The following is an 18,540-nucleotide window of genomic DNA, read 5'->3' as shown; positions in this document are numbered from 1 at the left end:
ATGCATGTTCAAAATAGATACCACTTTTTTGTTCTTTAGAACTACATGTGTATATTTGTGTGTTTAAAGCCTTCAATATATTTCCTTATTATTATTATTCCAGCATTCATCAGCACTCTTCGATTCTTGTTGCAGAGAATAGAAGATAATGTGAAAGTGACATTTTTATGGTTTTTTTTTTAACAAAAAATATTTAACAAACTTGAAAAATGAAACCCAGTGAAAAAGATTTGAAAGCAGTCACATCACCTAGGGAATGACAGATGGGAAAGACACAGAACGCGAGCACCTTTTAAGGCCTTGTGATCTTTGGATTTACTGTGAAAAGTTTCAGAAAACTGTCGAGTCTTACTGTGGCAATGTCCATAGGCCCCGGAAAATTACAGTGAAAGTTAAATATATTCATGGATACACACACACACATGTGCACGCACACTCACACACACCTCCTCACTGTTTAGTCAGAGTTATCTAAATGCTTCCGCAAAATGTCATTTCATTTGTTTGTTTTCAGCATTTCCACTCAATTCAGTGGCTTGTGTCTGTGACATTAATTATGAAAGACTCCAACAACCGAGCAGGCACATTTTGGGGGTGAGGTTTAAGAAATCTATTTATGACCTTCAATTCTGTGGGGACTGTCTGGACTATTCAATTTATTCTGTGATTATAGTCTGCTTTTAGGCCATGACCTATTTTTAAACCACTTCCTCTCTGTATACTTTTCAGAAGATGAATTTCCTATGCGGAAAGATTATTATTTGGAAAAACAGGTATAAGATGCAAATAGCATGAGGGGAGTTGGACCCTAATTTTGCTCCTCATCCAGGTATCTGGTATCAGCCACCTTTAGGTACTGTTGTAAACGCCGGAGGACCAGAATGTTGTGTGAATTGCTCACCTTGTATCCCATAGCATTGAGGAGAGTGTTGTGCATACAATAAATGCCTGATAATATCATTAAAAATTTTTTTGGCTGCACCATCCAGCATACAAGTTCTTAATTCCCTGACTAGGGATCAAACCCGCATTGGGAGCACAGAGTCTTAACTACTGGACTGTCAGGGAAGTCCCAGCAGACGCCTGCTAATATCTGTTAGTCAATTTGCTGAATACATTGCGTTTCCTCTTCTGTCTTGTGCTCCCAGTGTTTTGTTACATGCTGTACATTTGGTGAATTTGTTGAACTACAAAATGGGGCCAAATGCCTAGAACTGAAGTAGTCATATAAGATTTTTTCAATAGACATTTCAGTGTGCAGCCTGTGGGTGGTCTTAGCTAGAAGGAGGGAAGGGAAGGAAAAGCAGTCTCCTACCCTCACGGATACCAAGGGTTGGAGACAGAATGGAGATCCTTGGGGGTAGTTTACATGATATTTGCACATCATTTTTCTGTCCATCTAATGTTCCAGTTTATCAGCACTTTATTTATTTACAGAGAGAGGAAGAGAATGGTATGAGAGCAGATAAAAACATTCTCCTGAGTTCTTATTGTTTTTTTCCTTCTAGTAGGAAGTTTCTAGAAGCTTTCCAGGGCTTGCCAAATGAAGACAGGTCTGGTCTCTAGGAATATACTGAGCTCTGTGTACATCTCACAGAAAGAGCCCAGATCTTGTTTCCTAAGGAGAACATTGGCAGCTGTCCCTCAGCAGTGACATTTATGGTCACCAAGCAACAACTCTTGAGTCTTACCAAATTTATAAATATTTTTGTCTCTTGCCTCCCACCCGCCCCTCCACAGAAACTGCGCTAACAAAACTGTATAGATGATGTGTTGAAGCAGATGATTTATTTCTTTCTTAGAAGGGAAACAATTTCCATGGAGTTGAGAATAGCATTGTTTTCCCCAAGTTGGAGAAAGAGCTCGAGAATCTGCTTTGGGACGGTTTAGACAGAATCTGAATTATATCGGTTTATCTAATAAACCTGGGTTGGAGCAGGCAATTTTTAACAGCTTCAAGAACCCCGGTGCTAATGCATTGATTTCCCTTTAATAGAATTTCGTTGTCGAAGGACAGTGCTCAGCAGAGTCCACCCTTCAATCTTAACCCATCCGAAGACTGTTCCTTTCCAGTTGAGCGCCATTCATTTCTGGTTGAATAGGTTAAGCAAAGACAGACCTCGCTGTTCTCAATTCACTTTATGATCCTCCCATCATAAAAAATAATATCAGCACCTTGCTTTTCATGTCAGAACTACATTTGAGCCGCTATTCCCTATGCCCATGAGTAAATCCCATAAAAGCCGCCCCGTTGTACTGTTGCTGTTTTTCCTTGTGGGTGATTGATTGATGGATGAGTGCTGACACTTCAATGAAGCTATTCCGACTGCCATCTCAATCCGATGATGTGAGGGGTATATTTTCTGTCCATGCCTCATTACTTCAGAATGACATTCCTGGAACTTCATTTACTTTTTCCCTCCTTCCCCGAAGCGCCATATTTTTTCCCATCTAGGTTATGCATGCCATAAAAAAAGCAATTTGCTATTATATGTGGCATAAGGGCAACACTTTCTCTAGGAGGTAAATAAGAAGTTTTTTTTTTTTTTTTTTTAAATCCCAATGTTGAATTTAGGGATCATGTCAAAATTCCCAAAACAATTCCAACAGGCAAGCTCCATGAGAAATGGTGCAGAGGAGGTACCTGGAGATATTTGGCTTCATTTTGTTGGCATTAAGATTTGACAGAGATTCCCTTGGTAATTAAAGCAACAACAAAAATGACTCTTTTGTTTCAGAATCATCTAGTTCCTAGTGTTGTGCCTGGAATAGTTTAAACATTTCACCTATAGCTGAGTAGCAGTTTACAACACAATCTAGACTTATTTGTCCTTTGAGAATGAGGAAATTCATTGTTTAAATGCAATAACAGATTTATCTATTATAGGTTGCTTTCAGTTGTATCAAAAATGCACAACTAAACAGATCTATCTCTGCATTTCCAAACAGTGCACTAGATATACAAAGGTTTTAATAGTAAAGCATGCTCTTAGCTTTTCCAAGTTGACTTAGGACCTGATTTTAATCTGTGTAATACAGTATTCCCGTTAATAATAACGTATAATTAAGACATCCGTTAAAAATCCATAACGTTAATTTAATGGAGAAAATCTAATACAGTTCTATTGGAATTTTTACGTTAAATTAACTTTAACGGGCTTTTAATGGATGTCTTAATTAGATCTCATTATTAACGGGAATATTCCACAAATTAAAATTGGGCCCTCAAAGTTTTAATGAAAAAAGTTGCAGGAACACATTTAAGATGGACACCCTATTTCATGCTTTCTGTTGCTTCCACAGCTAAGCTGTGTTTCCAAGCCCATAAACAACAGATCCTGGAGAAAGATTACCACAAAAGGCTGTTGCTGAACTTTCTACCCTGCAGTGATCTCATCTTCTTATTCTCTCCGATTCTACATCTCCCCAATTCCCCCAATTGTCCCGATTTGCAGGTCTCATATGAAGTGGTGCATGCTCAAAACTATGTATTTTTTAACCAATAAAGATAATGATAATAAAGATGCCCACTACGGCATGGGAAAAAGTCACTGGCAGCAACACGGTTAAGCCTGACTATGTGAACAACTTTCCCAGAAGACGAACATTGTTCAGAGGTTTTCTTGGCTCAAACTCTGGTTTAACTTAATAATTCTTCCACTTTGTGGTGATTAATGGCTCCCAAGCGCAAGGGCAGGACTGGGCAATCCAGGTGCAACTGTAATTGTTGCACTGAACAGAAACATTTCCTTTAGACAAACGTTCCCAGAGGGGTTATAAATAGGAAATGGACATTACCATGGAAAGTAGGCTTCCAGGCGTCTACATCGAGGGCAGCCCACTTGGACCTTAAACTCTGAAGACTTGTCCTCCCCCGCCCTTTCCTGTCAAGCGGTACAAACTGACAAAATAAGTACATCAATGTTCTCAGTCCTTCTTTTTCTTCAGCGGCACTTTGTTTTCTTGTGACAGCGGAAAGGGGACCGTGGAGACGAGGCAGCCCCGTTGCAGTGTATCAGTGAAAATCTAATATTGTCCATAAGCAGAGAAGTGGAAATCAATGCTTCATTACCAAATTGTTGGTGCGGATGAAGAGAAACGGCCGGGGTGTTTTTTATTTTTTGGCAGTCTTCTTAGAGCAGGGTGTTGAGAGGAATCAGTGTCAGGAGAGCGGGGTGGAGCAGGGCAAGGGCCCGGTGTGAAGGGGATCCAGGCTGGAGAGTCGGAACTAAGGCATTTGTCCTGTAATGGGAACCAGAACAACAGAAAAGATACATTATTTTCTGAGGAGCAGCCCAGAGAGTCAAATCGCTCACCTCTTTCCTTGGTAAAAATGTTCTGCATAGGGTCCTGGTTAAGTCTAGTATGATGTGACCAGTGAATGAGACATGGAAAGGAAGAGCTAACTTAGGGGAGAAAACTTTAAAATATAACGTATGGAAGGCATATTTGAGCACCTCTGTTTGCAGCAGCATTATTCATCATAGCCAAAAGGGAGAAGCAACCCAAATGTCCATTATAGGATGAATGGATAAGCAAAATGGTACATCCACACAGTGGAATGTTATTCAGCCTTCAAAAGCAAGGAAATTCTGGCACATTCTCCAATATGGATGAATCTTGAAGACATTATGCTAAGTGAAAATATATCAGTCATAAAATGATAAAATACTTCACTTGTATAAGGTACCTAGAGAATTCAAACTCAAAGAAACATAAAGCAGAATCGTGCTTGTCGGGGGCAACCTTTGCAAGAGGGGAAAGTCCTGGAGATGGGTGATGGTGATGGTTGCGTAACAACGTGAATGGAATGTACTCAAAGCCACTAAACTTTACACTTAAAAATTGTTAAGATGGTAAATGTTATGTATTTTTTTTTTACCACAATTAAAAGTTAAAAAAAAAAGTATGGTTTTTCTATCATGAAGCATTTAAAAAAATTAAAAAATTAACCTGTGGCCTCACCATCAGGATAGACGCCTATTTACTTTCTGCAGTACTACCTTTAGTATTTTCTTTCCCCACACATTTTTGTTAGGTTTACATAGTTGTCAGTGCCCACTGTGTAATGTTTTCCTGTCTATCCTTTCACTAGGAAACATCATTGTGCACAATGGGATGAATTCTGTCACCTGTATCATCAAAGTTTACTAAAGCATTCTTGCGATGTTGGACATTTAATTCGCTTCCAGTTTTATTCAATAATATTAATTGTGATGAACATCTTTGTGTTTAAAACCATTCAATATGTTCAAATATCTTAGTAGACTTAAGTTTCTGAGTCAAAAGATAGCAACAATTTTTGTGGTGGGAAAGTGCTTTAAAGTACTTAATGGGCTGAATTTTTCTCCAGATATGTGCTATTTGGATGGCTGTAGGAATGCATATAATTTCCATCAGTCCAGTCTGGGCAGCATTCCTTGGTTACACATTATTTAGTGGTTGTGCTCATTTTAATGAGGAAAAAACACCGAGGACCTGTATTTAATTTGTCTTTTGGAAAAGGAAAATATCCAAGTTTCTAGTAGAACAACAAAGACAAGTTTAAAATTGAATGGCATTTGATGTGTGCAGTGAAATTGTGTGCAAAATAATCATAATAGACTTTATAAAAGATTCCTCGGTAGGGAAGCATAGGACTGCAATACTTGCAACCAGTTATCATATACCTACCAGATGCCAGATGCTTTACATCCACTACCACTAACCCTTCCAACAACTTTGTTTTAAAAATAAGAGAGGAAAAGTCTCAAAGAGGTTAGTGACTTGTCTGAAGTCCCACAACTAATCAGAAGCAGTGGGTGGCTTTAAATTGAGGCAGTCCCACCCAGAAGCTTCCTTGCCCACTCCAGCGCCACCGTCAGGGGAAGGAATCATTTCCCTCTGTCACTGTTTGTATTGCAGATACGAAGGGTCCCAGCAGTCTTTGGTCTGGAACCCACCCACTCCCCTGCAGGTCTGAAAACGTGAAGGAGGATGGTCACATGGTTGGAGGAAGAGAGATGAGTCAAAGAAAAAGAAAGCAGAGGCTAAAACTTGCAACGGCATGGGGCTTCCCAGGCAGTGCTAGTGGCGAAGAATCCACCTGCCAATGCAGGAGACACAAGAGACGCAGCTTCGATCCTTGGGTCGGGAAGATCCCTCGGAGTAGGAAGTGGCAGCCCACTCCAGTAGTCTTGCCTGGAAAATTCCGTGGACAGAGGAGCCTGGTGGGCTACGTCCATGGTGTCTCAAAGAGTCAAACACGGCTGAGCGTCTGAGAGCACCAGGTGCTCTCCAGTAGATACAGTAAGGAGGAGGCAGGGGGAGAAAGAGGAAACGAGAAGAAGGAAAAAGGAGTAAACCTGTCTTTCCTAAAGAGGGGACGCCTTGCCTCGTGAGACAGACGTCGGGGGCGAGGAGGAGGTTTCACAGTCTGTCTGTGGGCCTTGGTTTCTCCTCCATGACCTTGAAGCTAATGTGATACCAGTTTTGCTGCTGCTGCTGCTGCTGCTAAGTCGCTTTAGTTGTGTCCGACTCTTAGCGACCCCATGGACTATAGCCTACCAGGCTCCTCCGTCCATGGGCTTTTCCAGGCAAGAGTACTGGAGTGGGGTGCCATTGCCTTCTCCGGATACCAGTTTTAGAGAACCTTATTTCACCTACCACTTCCTTGAACCAGCTCCAGATTTGATCAACCCCCAAGCTTTTCTCTGGCTGGACTTTTCTTAGATCAAAATTTGTTCTGGGAAGGGGAGCAGGGAGAAAAGAAAAAAAATTTTTTTTTACTATAGTCACCCTCTTGGGAATTCACAGTACACATTAAGGTATTAAAGGCTCTGAGAAGTCCTGCAATTAAAGCCCAACCCAATCCAACATAATATACCTTTCTTTAACCTAAGGCTTCTCACATTCATTTGATAACCCTTCTCTTCCCTGTAAAACACTCACAAGTGTACATGAGTGTCATTTTCTGGAAAACACTTTCATGACAAATTCTGGTGTGGAAACAAATGAAGTTGTTTAGTTCCTAAGATCTCAGTCCCGACCTCATTATTGACTTTCTGTAAGTCTTTGCTCAGGTTTCTTGGCTTTGGGGGCCTCAGCATGAAAGGATCCTGCTGTCGTGATAACTTGACGTTTTCTGCGTGTCTAGTCTATGCTACTCCTTCGAGATCCATGCCTTGCCTCGTGTCCACTTCATGATGCTGCAATACAGGAGATACTAACGTCTACACTTTCCAGCCTAGAAACGGGGATTTAGAGAGGTGAAACCACTGACCCGCAGCTACCTGGTTGGTAACAGGAGAAAGGGTATCCAGATGCAGATTTTTCTGGTCTCTTAAAACCTGCCTCTTATCTTGCCTGTGATCGGTTGGTAATGTCTTAAAATGTGAAACACTAGCATTATTAATAATTTACAGGCATTTCCCCAAGAGTGTCTGTACAGTTATTCAGTTAAATTCCAGATATGAGTGTCTTCTATTAAAACCCAACTATGATGCTATTTCTATCTGAGAGATCTCATATCCCACCAAAATTGATGGAAGAGGTGAATTCTTTCAGAAGGTTGGTTTTCTATACTATAAGAGAATGATAAAGAGGAGACCTGAATCGTGGGCCACTTTGGGACAAGATACTCTCTCTCTTTTTTTTAAGAATTTCCTATCTTAAAAGAAGAGAAACCTCTTTCCCCCTCTAGGTCTAAAGATGAGACCTGGCAGAAAATTAAAACTAGAAAATGAAGAGAAGGGGGATGAGAATGTGTGCTGTTACTTTTTTTGCTGTTCAGGAAAAATTGTGCAGAATGAGTGAAGAACAAAGAAGCGAATACTCTCGGTTGCCTTTCAGATGATGCTTGTGTGCTAAGTCGCTTCAGCTGTGTCTGGCTCTTTGCGACCACATGGACTGTAGCCCGCCAGGCTCCTCTGCCCGTGGAATTCTCCGGGCAAGAGTACTGGAGTGGGCTGCCATCTCCTCCTCTATTTCAAATGGTAGTTGAGGCCAAGTTTTGCTGCTGCATGAGTTTTCCCCCTTAATATGTTCAGCTAATACTATAAAAATAAACCATAAATAAATAAAAATTGTAATTACATATCGAAAAAGTCACTGGCAGTGTTCATTAAGTAGAGTTTGTGAGGGAGAGCCAGGCAAAAAGATGCAATTATTTTTGTATTAATGCAGAACCATCAACAGATGTGTAGAATTACATACACTGTACTTTAATTTGGCCACGCCGGAATCCTGCACCCACCCCGGCAAGTCACTCTGGTTGCCTCTTCCTTTTCTCTGTGCCCTTGCTGGGTGCCCCCGCCTTCTTTTTTCTCTACTCTGTACTGTTCTTCTCTGTGCTGTGCTTACTCGATCAGTCACGTCCAGCTCTTTGCGACCCCGTGGACTGCAGCCCACCAGGCCCCTCTGTCCATGGGACTCTCCAGACAAGAACCCTGGAGTGGGTTGCCGTGCCCTCTTCCAGGGGATCTTCCCAACCCAGGGACTGAACCCAGGTCTCCCGCCTTGCAGGTGGATTCTTTGCCTTCAGAGCCACCAGGGAAGCTCCCTGTTCTTCTCAGAGCTGCATTATTGTCCGAAAATGTTTGGGGACGGCCACCTGTGGGGGCGCCACTAGCGCGTCACGGTTAGGGACCAAGAACGCCAGACATCTCTCAGTGGGTGGGACAGATTCTCCCAAGGGAGTAATGACCTTCATCTTGCACCATCTTTGAAGAGTCTGTGTAGGTTGGGACTGCTCACCTTTGGCGCTGTTTACGTTTTGGGCCGGGTAATTCTCTGTTGTGGGAACTGTCCTGGGCACTGCAGGGCTTTTAGCAGCATCCCTGGCCTCTACCCACCAGGTTTCGGTTGCATTCCCACTCACCCTCGAGTTGTGATGACCCCAAATATGTCTAGACTTTGCCAAATGTCCCCTTGGAGGGGGGCAACATTATCAGTGATTCAGAACCTCTGACCTAGTAGAAAACAATTTTATCCTTTGAGCTTAGGACCTCGGTCCATTTTACGACTGGCGTCTGGACATCTCTGCGTGAATAACTCACAGGTGCCTGAAAGGTCACTTGTCTCCACCCTCATCCCGTTTCCTCTCCTCATCCCTCGTCTCTATTCATGGGAAAAGGAACCTTCGACCGCTCAGTTGCTCCTGCTGGGAAGCTGGGTCATCCTTGACACCTCGTCATTATCTCCATCTTCACCCCGCGCCCCCTCCCAGCCTGTGGGCCTTTCCCTGGTGCCCGGGGGCCCCTCTCTCTGGCTTCTTCTGTCCGCTCTGTGTCCTGTGGGCCATCTCCCATGAGCAAGTATCGTGAGCTCGTGAAAACTGAGATTAGACTGAGGCGGCCCCTCCTCGCTCCTCCCAGCTCACACGCCTTCAGTGTCCTCTGTGGCACTTAGGAAAAAAACCCTCTTTTTCTAAGACTTTCGGCCTGATCTGTCTTGCCGTCTCTCCAGCCTCACCTGGGTCCGTCCACCTTAGTGATGTATCCCGAGAGTACTGGCCTTTTATTTTGAGTGATTTTATTGTTCATGTATTTATTTTTGGCTATGCTGGGTCTTCGTTGCCGTGTGGGCTTTCTCCAGCTGCGGCGAGCGGGGGCTGCTCTCTGCTCTGAGCCTCGTGGTGCACGGGCTCTGCTTGCGCTGTCTTTTCCTGCAGGGGAGCCCGGGCTCTAGGGCTCTTGGCTTCAGCGGTTGCGGGACGTGGGCTCAGCAGCTGTGGTGTCCGGGCTCCACAGCACGGGGCAGGAGCCTGGCTGCTCCGAGGCATCTGGGATCTTCCCAGGTCAGGGGTGGAATCTGCGTCTCCTGAATTGGCAGGTGGCTTCTTTACCATTGAACCGCCAGGGAAGCCCCACCTCTGGCCTTCTGACAGTGTCTGAAACACACCTCCTCGTCTTTCCACCTGTTCTTCCCTCCACCTAGAATTCTCATCTTCTTACTCTCTGTCTGGCTAGCACCTTCTCCTCCCTGAAGTCTTCGTTTAAATGTCATTTCTTCAGAGAAGTTTCCTCCTACCCACTGGACTTGGTGGGGTTCCTTTGTTATAATATAGCACCTTTTATGTTGTGCTTCTGGGACTATGACCATTACCTACATCATCATATATGTAAATTTTAGTTTATATATATGTGTCCGCCTCCTGCTCTGGCTTATAAACCCTAGGAAGGCGGGGGCTGTGCACACTGCGTACATCAGTATCTCAAGCATGTTGGCCGATGTCTAGCACATGGGAAGTACTTGAGAGTATTTGTTGAGGGAATGAATTTTGAGCGGTAATAATTTGAAGTCTATCTCTTCAAACATGAAAAAGAAATTTTAAAATATTTATACTAAAACAATACAAAAGAAAAAAATATAGATTTACCTGGAAACCTTCTCGAATTCTATGAAAGAGGCCATGTAAAGAAAAAAAGAGAACTGACTAAAAAATTAGTTTAAGGAAACATAAATGGACATCAGGAAGATTTGCCACCTGTTTGGTGCTTTCAGCGTCAAAGGATAATTTATTCTGCTATTTTAAAGCAATTTGTGTGTGTGCTCAGTTGCTCAGTTGTGTCTGACTCTTTGGGACCCTGTGCTCTGAGGCCCGACAGGCTCCTCTGTCCGTGGGATTTTCCAGGCAAAAATACTGCAATGGGTTGCCGTTTCTTTCTCTACGGGGTCTTCTTGACCCAGGGATCAAACCCTTGTCTCTTGGGTCTCCTCCATTGCAGGCAGATTCTTTTACCACCGCACCACCTGGGAAGCCCCATTTTGAAGCAATTTACATTTTTCAAAGCACAGTCATATATATATTTTCCGCTGAAATATATAGGCTAAATACTAGTAGCCACAAAGATAAAGAGTTTAAATAACTTGCTCCCATGGGGATTAAATGATGGCGTTAGGACACCTGACTCCTAATTCAGGGCTTCTTGAAACTATTTGGTTGAAAATGAAAAAAAAGAGACTGAGATATAAATGCTCAAGATATGTAAAATGTTTTATTAAAAAACACTGACAAGTAGGCCAGGGAGAAATGGAGACAAGCGATTTTAACTGTGTAACCCAGGGAGAAACCTGCAGTTAATATTTTTTTTCAAATTGATTTTACAATTTGAAAATCTAGATTGGCTTACCCACATTGATGAATTTCATCATTAGCGCTTCACCTAATTTTTCCTAAGAGAAAACTCTGTGCAGAAACCCTTAAACTTTGGTGGACTAATTTCAAGTCTTTGAATGAATAAAATAATCACTCAAACGTATTGAATGCATTTTATACGCCAGACACAGCTTCATGTGAGTAGGTGGGTAATATTTAAAAAATACCATCTGATGTAGTCGTGCCTTTTGTTAATTTCTTTCTTCCATGCAGCTTTCCAGCCATGGAAAACAGACCCAGAGCGGTTGCTGGGAAAGGGAGGTCCCGGAAGAAACAGATACGAGGAAGTGTCTGAGCCTCTGAATGGCGAGGATGACTCTCGATGTTGTTTAGTCACTCAGTCGTGTCTGACCCTTTCGCGACCCCATGTACTGTACCTCGCCAGGCTCCACGGTCCTTGGGATTTCCCAGGCAAGGGAAATCTGGAGTGGTTGCCATTTCCTTCTCCAGGGATCTTCCTGACCCACGGATTGAACCCACGTTCTCCCCGACCTCTCTCATTGGCAGGCAGATTCTTTACTGCTGAGTTGGTTGTGACTGTGAATTTTAGGCCCACCACTTATGTATTATTTTCATTAACTATTTTAATTACCCAATGGAGTATCCAGTATAACAGAGGAAAAAAACTGGTTTGAATAATTGACGTCACTTATGCAAGGTGACATGGTAATAAGTGGAATTGGATATTCCAATATTCAATAGAAATATGTCTGTTTGGTATCTCAGAGCCTTTATCTTTAACCAAGAAACTAACCATTCCTGATGTTGAATCTGTGCCCATGAGATAACACTTTTTGAAAAAATTTGTTTGTTTAAGGGGCTTGATTTGACCCTTGAAGAAGAGGAGGCGATACTACTATTGATCATGATACTATTATTGATCATGATAGTCTCCTCCTTGGGACATCTAAATGCAGACAGCATGCAGGTCATAATCGACACACTGGAAAATCTCAACGTTTGAACTTCCTCTTTCAAAGCACAACTTGTGATAAATCAACCATGTGTCTAGAGTGCAAGATGTGCGCTTCATGACACAAGCCAGCCTGTCAATTGTCTGTAGCCTGAAAGCTGGAGACTTTTCCATGTTTTTCTTTTTTTTAAACCAGTGTCGGGGCAAACATCTAAGTCGACCTCCAGCCTGTATCACCAACCTCCAGTGTCTGATGGAATGGGAAAATTAGAAATAATTTTAAAAAATAAGTTCCCTTTTGGTCTACTTAATGGGCAGCCCTTGGAATGGCTTGAAATATCTTCAGCATGGTGTGCAGATGGCTGTTAAGGAAACTGGCAGAAACAAGGTGGCGTCTTGGGGAGCACCAGCGGCGGAGACGTCAGGGGGAGGGCGCGGGGCCCCCCGGGGGGCGCGGGCCCTGTTGCCAGGTGACAGCTGGCCCGTGGGGGTGTGTCAGCTTGGAAGATGTCCACGGCAGCAGGAAAGCTTTTCCTTAAAGCACACTCCTCAACTTCAGGCTACCCAAGTAGTTAAGAAGCGGAAATGAAAGAAATGGCATGAGGGTTTGCCCTCTGAAAATCTCTTGACAACTAATGATGGGATTATGAAGTCTTAACTGCCGTACAGTTATCCCTAATTATAACCAAAGGTACGTCAGTCTAAATAAAAATGATAAGGCAGAGAGTGGCGGGCTCCTCTCCCTCCCCCCAACATGCTTTTTAACATGCATCTCTTCACAGTATGATGCTTTGACAAAGCTTGGATTGAATAATTATTAAAAAGAGATGGAGCCCAGTGTTAAGCAAAACATATTTTTTGCAGAAAGGAATGGTTGAATTTTTTTTTTAACAGAAAGAAATGGTTTCAGTTTTAAATATTTGATTCATTATGAGATGATTGGATGGCATCACCAACTGAATGGACATGAATCTAAGCAAACTCTGAAAAATAGTGAAGGACAGGGAAGCCTGGTGTGCTACAGTCCATGCGGTCGCAAAAAGTCAGACACAACTTAGTGACTGAACAAGAACAACAAAATTATGGGAATCTCCTATTATCTTTTTTGTACTCTACCACAAAACCACGTAAGGAATTCCTTCTAGACAGTAGGTATCAGGAAAGGTGTGGCTTATTCTTAAATCCTGGTATAGATTTTCTTTGTGGAAAAGGCCAGTCTCAGAGCGGATCAAACTTCCATTTTTGCTTTCATTGCTAGGAAGCACAGAGTCAGTTTTGTGGGCCAACCAACCATTTGGACAACCTCGGAAGGGAACAGTCTATATCCATTAACTTCTCTTCATAATGTCTCTCCGTTTTCCTTTGCCATTTTTGTTAATTGTTTGACATTTCCATTTATTAATTGGGTGACATTAGGGGAAATGACTTACCCTTTCTCTACTTAAGTTTCCATATCTGCAAAATCAGGATGATAAGAGTATCTTTTACACATGGTTCCTGGCTTACAGTAAGTGCTCAGTAAAATGTAGACTTAAAAAAATGATTTTCTTTTATTATTTTATTGCATTGTATCCAATATGGTATCTTAAAAGTGCTATTGAATAATGTGTAGAATAAATAAAAAAATACATGCGTAAAATTCTGCTTATGTGTTAAAAGTAAGTAATCGTTGGATCCTGGAAAATGGATTATTCCTTCCTGTTGGAAACTTCAAAAACTAAGAGAGAGGCTCTTTATTTCAGGTATTAAACATACGTTGAAGAGAAATCAGTTGTCAATTCAGGTGTGAAGCTAAGAAAAGTTTTCCCCTTTTATAAAAAAGGATAAAATAGCATTTCAAAACATTTGATGCGGATATTAAGAAGATGAGAGTAGAAAGCAGCCCTAACACCTACCATTTTACCAAGTGCTCATTATAAGTTGTGCACTTAACAATGATGTTGTTGCTTAGTTGCTCAGTCGTGTTTGACTCTTCTGGGGCCCCATGGACTGTAGCCCGCCAGGCCCCTCTGTCCAAGGGATTTCCCAGGCAGGAATTCTGGAGTGGGTTGCCATTTCCTTCTCCAGGGTGTCTTCCTGACCCAGGGATTGAACCTGAGTCTCCCGCATTGGTAGGTGGATTCTTTACCACTGAGCCACCAGGGATGCTCTTTTACGTTAATCCCTGACTATAGATCTCATTGTCCCTGTTAATTAACGAGAAAACAGGGGCTTGGAGTGGTTAAGAATGTCAAGGTCAATTAGTAAGTAGCAGAGCGGCATTTGGACTTATGTCTGTACGACCTCAAAGCCTGTTCTCCAGCCAGTATTTATGGCTGTCGGTGGAACTAACTAGACTCTTCTAAAGACACATTACTCAGTAAAGCTATATCATGAAAAATGATAAGGACTGAAAAACCGTCCAACTGTTATCATCCTTTCAAGAGATAAATTAAAAGGGTGGCAAAGATGAGGAGAAAATCCTGACGATGGAAAGGGAAAATACCCCTGGTGGTTTCAGTGTTAATTATAATTTCATGTTTGGCAATTATGCATCTAACATTTGATAATTCTCATGTATGGCTGCTTTTGGTTCGTGGTCATACAGGAGAGAAAGGAAGCAATTCTTCTGTACCCATTTTTATTGAGCCACATTCATATACTCCAAAAGGGCACTTAAATTGTTTGAAAGAGGTCTAGATGCTGGCAAACACCACCATAAACAACGTGGACAGCTTAAAGTCCACGCCGCCAGAGACGTGATTCACAATGGAGCCCATCTTCTCTAAGTGGGAGCGCAGAGCCAGATGTTATTTATTACAACTTACAACCAGACGAGATTCACGGCGTGGACACAGCTAGGGGGCTTCGCCGCTGCCTACATGTGCGTTGTCCGAGTTTTAGGAAGACCAGCTCGCCCTCCAAGTATGGAAAATGAACGTTGGACTAGTTTTTACCACTGTGATTAGGTGTCGAAGCCCAAGGCAGCACTGTTTGTGATGAGTCTACATTGGGCAAGGCGGGAAGTGGACTGGAAACGGTGTGTAGATAAAAATTCAGGCAAACCCTCCCATTTTTGAAGAAGTCTCCCTTCCTGGAATGATTACTTCATTCACGTCCACTCTTTGTCTGAACCTCATGCGCTCAGTCATGTCTGACTCTGTGCGACCCCGTGGACTGCGGCCCGCCAGGCTCCTCTGTCCATGGGATTCTCCAGGCAAGAGCACTGGAGTGGGTGCCGTTTCCTCCTCCAGGGGATTTTTCCTGACCCAGGGATGGAACCCACGTCTCTTCTTCTCCTGCACTGGCAGGTGGATTCTTTACTGCTGTGTCACCTGGGAAGCCCTTTGTCTGAAGCTTAACTCCAATTGCTTTCTTTCTTTTTCTTTATTGTCACCCTGCTTATTTATTTCTTTTTTATAATATTGTATTTGTTTTGCCATACATTGACATGAATCCACCATGGGTGTACATGTTTTCCCCTTCCAGAACCCCCCTTCCACCTCCCTCCCCATGCTTTCTTTAATTCTTAAAATAATCTCCAAAGGTAGCTCTTATGAACCTCCTTTTCAGAGATCAGAAAACTGAGGGACAGAGATTTAAGTAACGGGATCAAGACCACAGGCCTGGGAAATGGCAGACCTGGGATTTGAACCAGGTCTTTCTGTCACCAAAACGCCACACTGTTTCATGATGATAACTTGTTACCCTTTACTGATTTGATTGCAACCAATAGTTACCAATTCTCACAACAGATTGGGAAGATAGGAGTGATTATTTCCTGTCTACAAATGAGAAGCAGAGCTTCAGGAGGTTAAATTGAACCCTACCCCCCTCGCCCACGCAGATATTTCCTAGTGAATCTGGAGCAAAGTTAAGATTTGTCTGGACTTCAAACCTAGTCTCTCATCTGACTCCACCAGTGTCCTGCCAAGTACATCTGAGTGCCTGGAGATGCCCTAAGAACAACAACAAAAGATGCTCTTTTATTCATTTATTTACGGTTTAGACGGAGTCTGCTCAGAAATGTCAAGCTCCATGCCTCCTCACGGGCTCTGCCCACCCCAAGCCCCCGCAGTCCCCTGGGCTGGCGTCCTCCTCTCGTGGCTCTGCCTGGGTGATTCCTGTGGCACACTCACCCACTGGCTTAAAATCACGTCCTGAGGAGGCCCTTTCCTTCTCCCAGAAGCTCAACTAGGTCCCCAGACTTCCTCTCTCTTACCCTCCACTTGTCATGAATAATACGCTGGTTTGTGTGACTATGGTTTCATGCTGGCCTTGCCCACCAGGCTTCAGGGTCTAGGAGGGCAGGGGCAGGACTGCCTGGTTCACGAGGGCCTGGCCCCTGGGGTTTCACTCCGTAAAGAAACGTGAGCTCTTCTCCATACCTCGTCTGCTGCTCTAGCCTCTGTGGAGTCAACGACGTGAGACTGAGTGACCTCAGGGAGCCTCCCTGCCTCCGCCAGACGGTGACATGGAGGTCCCACTTTCACGTCCACTGGGGGATGGTGAGAGACACCTGGTACTTATCAAGTATGTCCTTGTTTTTTTAAAAGAAAATTCATATTTCTTTATTTGGTCTTAGTTGCAGCATGCGAACTTTCAGTTGCCACATGTGGGATCTAGTTCCCCGACCAGGTCTTGAACCCGGGGCCTTTGCGTTGGGAGCATGGAGGCTTAGCCCCTGGACCACCAGGGAAGTCCCAGCTCCATATGTTCCTGATCTGGAACCCAAGTGTTTAACCAGCAACACCTGTTCCAATTCAATCCTCAAGACAGGTGGTCCAGGCTCAGAGCTGCTGAGCAGGGCACCCAAGTTCACAACCAGTAAGTGGCCCCCCTCGAGTTATCTGACGGCACCCATGCCTCTGAGTGAGTTCTCTGTGCTGGCCCCGCGCCATGGGGGGCTGCCTGGGAGCCTTTCAACACCAGTGCCTGGGCCCCATGGATCCCCAGAATCTGCCAGATTCTGCCTCCGCTGGCCTGGGGTATGGGCTGGGAGCTGGGGCTTTTAAAAGTTCCCCGGGGGATTCTAATGTGCCACTGAGGCTAAGAACTTCTGCTCTGATGTATGACTGATTGACCGGTCAATTACTGCCGTTTAATCAATGAACCATTCTTGCACGGCTGGGATAGAACACCTGACTGCAGAATTCTACTACAACCATCCTCACTTCCTTCTCTCTCCCTCCTCCCCCTCTCTCCTCTCCCCACTCCAGAATCTGCATTTCTATTTAGATTAAATCCCCTCACATCACACACAAATATGAAACAAAGCAAACCCCAAACAACAGGAAGCACCAGTGTTTATAAAGTCGACGACCCGTATTGACCAGTCCCCACTCAAATGGTCGTTACAAGACTGAGAGACCAAATTTCCTTAGGAAGGAAGAACTCACGAGATCGTCGATTTCCTGGGGTTTGTTCATTACTTTGCTCCTCAGTATTACCAACAATCGCTATGATCGGGTAATGAGGATTCACCTTTTGCCAGGTGCTCTGAGGCTGGGGGGCGGTTCAGAGAGCCCCCCACCGCCCCCACAGCAAAACGAAGCCGTATGATTAAAGGTACCTCTCACAGCGGGTCAGTGGACCCGGAGGAACATGCAGTGACTGGTCACGGCGCTGGAAGAGGTGCCAGGCTTTGTGCCCCTTCCTTTCCTACTTGTCAGCCCTGCCAGGGAACCCTCCTGTCTTGGATCCAGCTTGTGCTCTGAAAACACAGCGAACCAGGCTTTCTTTCTCAGAGGAATTCAAGGCTTTCCTCCGCCCCCGGATCAGCTGTTGAGGAGCAATGCTGTGTATTTTAAATGTCTCCCTTACAAAAGTTACTAGAAAACTTTCACTCCTTCCAAGCAGAGCTATAAACGAAGCGTGGGGTGGATCTCTCCTCCTTTGCGGAAGGCACGTTGGTGAGAAGCTCGTGTGGAGGGTTTCCATAGCGACCAGCTGCTCCCTCTGAGCCAGGGGCAGGGGCAGTGGTCAGATAATGACATTGGTGTTACAGGAATCACGACAGAAGCTTTATTGACAAGCAGCTTGGAAGCCAGTCTGACGGATGGACACGTGTGCCCTCAAAATTCGTGTTGATGACCGAACCCTGGTAGGCAGGATGTGGCTAGATTTGGAGCTAGGGTCTGGAAAGCGGGCGTTCAGGTAAGCTGAGGCCATCAGGGCGGGCCCTAAATGCAAGCTGACTGGTGTCCTTATGAAGTAACGAGGCCCTGGGTGCGTGCTCAGAGGTAAGATCGTGTGAAGAGGCAGAAGGGGGCGGTCGTCTGCAAGCCAAGGAGAGACGCTTCGGGGAGAGCTGCCTGCTGTGCCTGGGTTTGGACGTCTGCTCTGGGAACGGTGAGGAGATTGGTTTCTGCTGTCGCAGCCGGTCTGTGGCATTTTGTTGCCGCAGGCAGGCGACCTCAGCAGGTAGGTGCTGTGGAGAAGGTAAGCAGGTGGTGGAAAAATGAGTGGTGTAGGTGCCACTGTCGTTAAGAAGGGGCCCGAGAGGTGTCCT

At 44.2% G+C, this 18,540-nt stretch overlaps 1 protein-coding gene across 1 annotated transcript in view; it reads right to left on the bottom strand.

The window, feature by feature from the left end:
- Positions 1–1,769: 1,769 nt before the first annotated feature.
- TSHZ2 (teashirt zinc finger homeobox 2) overlaps positions 1,770–18,540 on the bottom strand; it is a 909,619-nt gene continuing 892,848 nt past the window's right edge. The window contains exon 3 of the mRNA XM_081557265.1: positions 1,770–4,242. The gene's annotated coding sequence lies outside the window, so the exon portion shown is untranslated. The remainder of the gene's footprint in view (positions 4,243–18,540) is intronic.

The sequence above is a fragment of the Giraffa tippelskirchi genome, chromosome 13 (genome assembly GCF_054371585.1).
Source record: "Giraffa tippelskirchi isolate mGirTip1 chromosome 13, T2T-mGirTip1v1.2.pri, whole genome shotgun sequence".
Taxonomy (NCBI): domain Eukaryota; kingdom Metazoa; phylum Chordata; class Mammalia; order Artiodactyla; family Giraffidae; genus Giraffa; species Giraffa tippelskirchi.
This window is presented reverse-complemented; position numbering and strand designations above follow the sequence as displayed.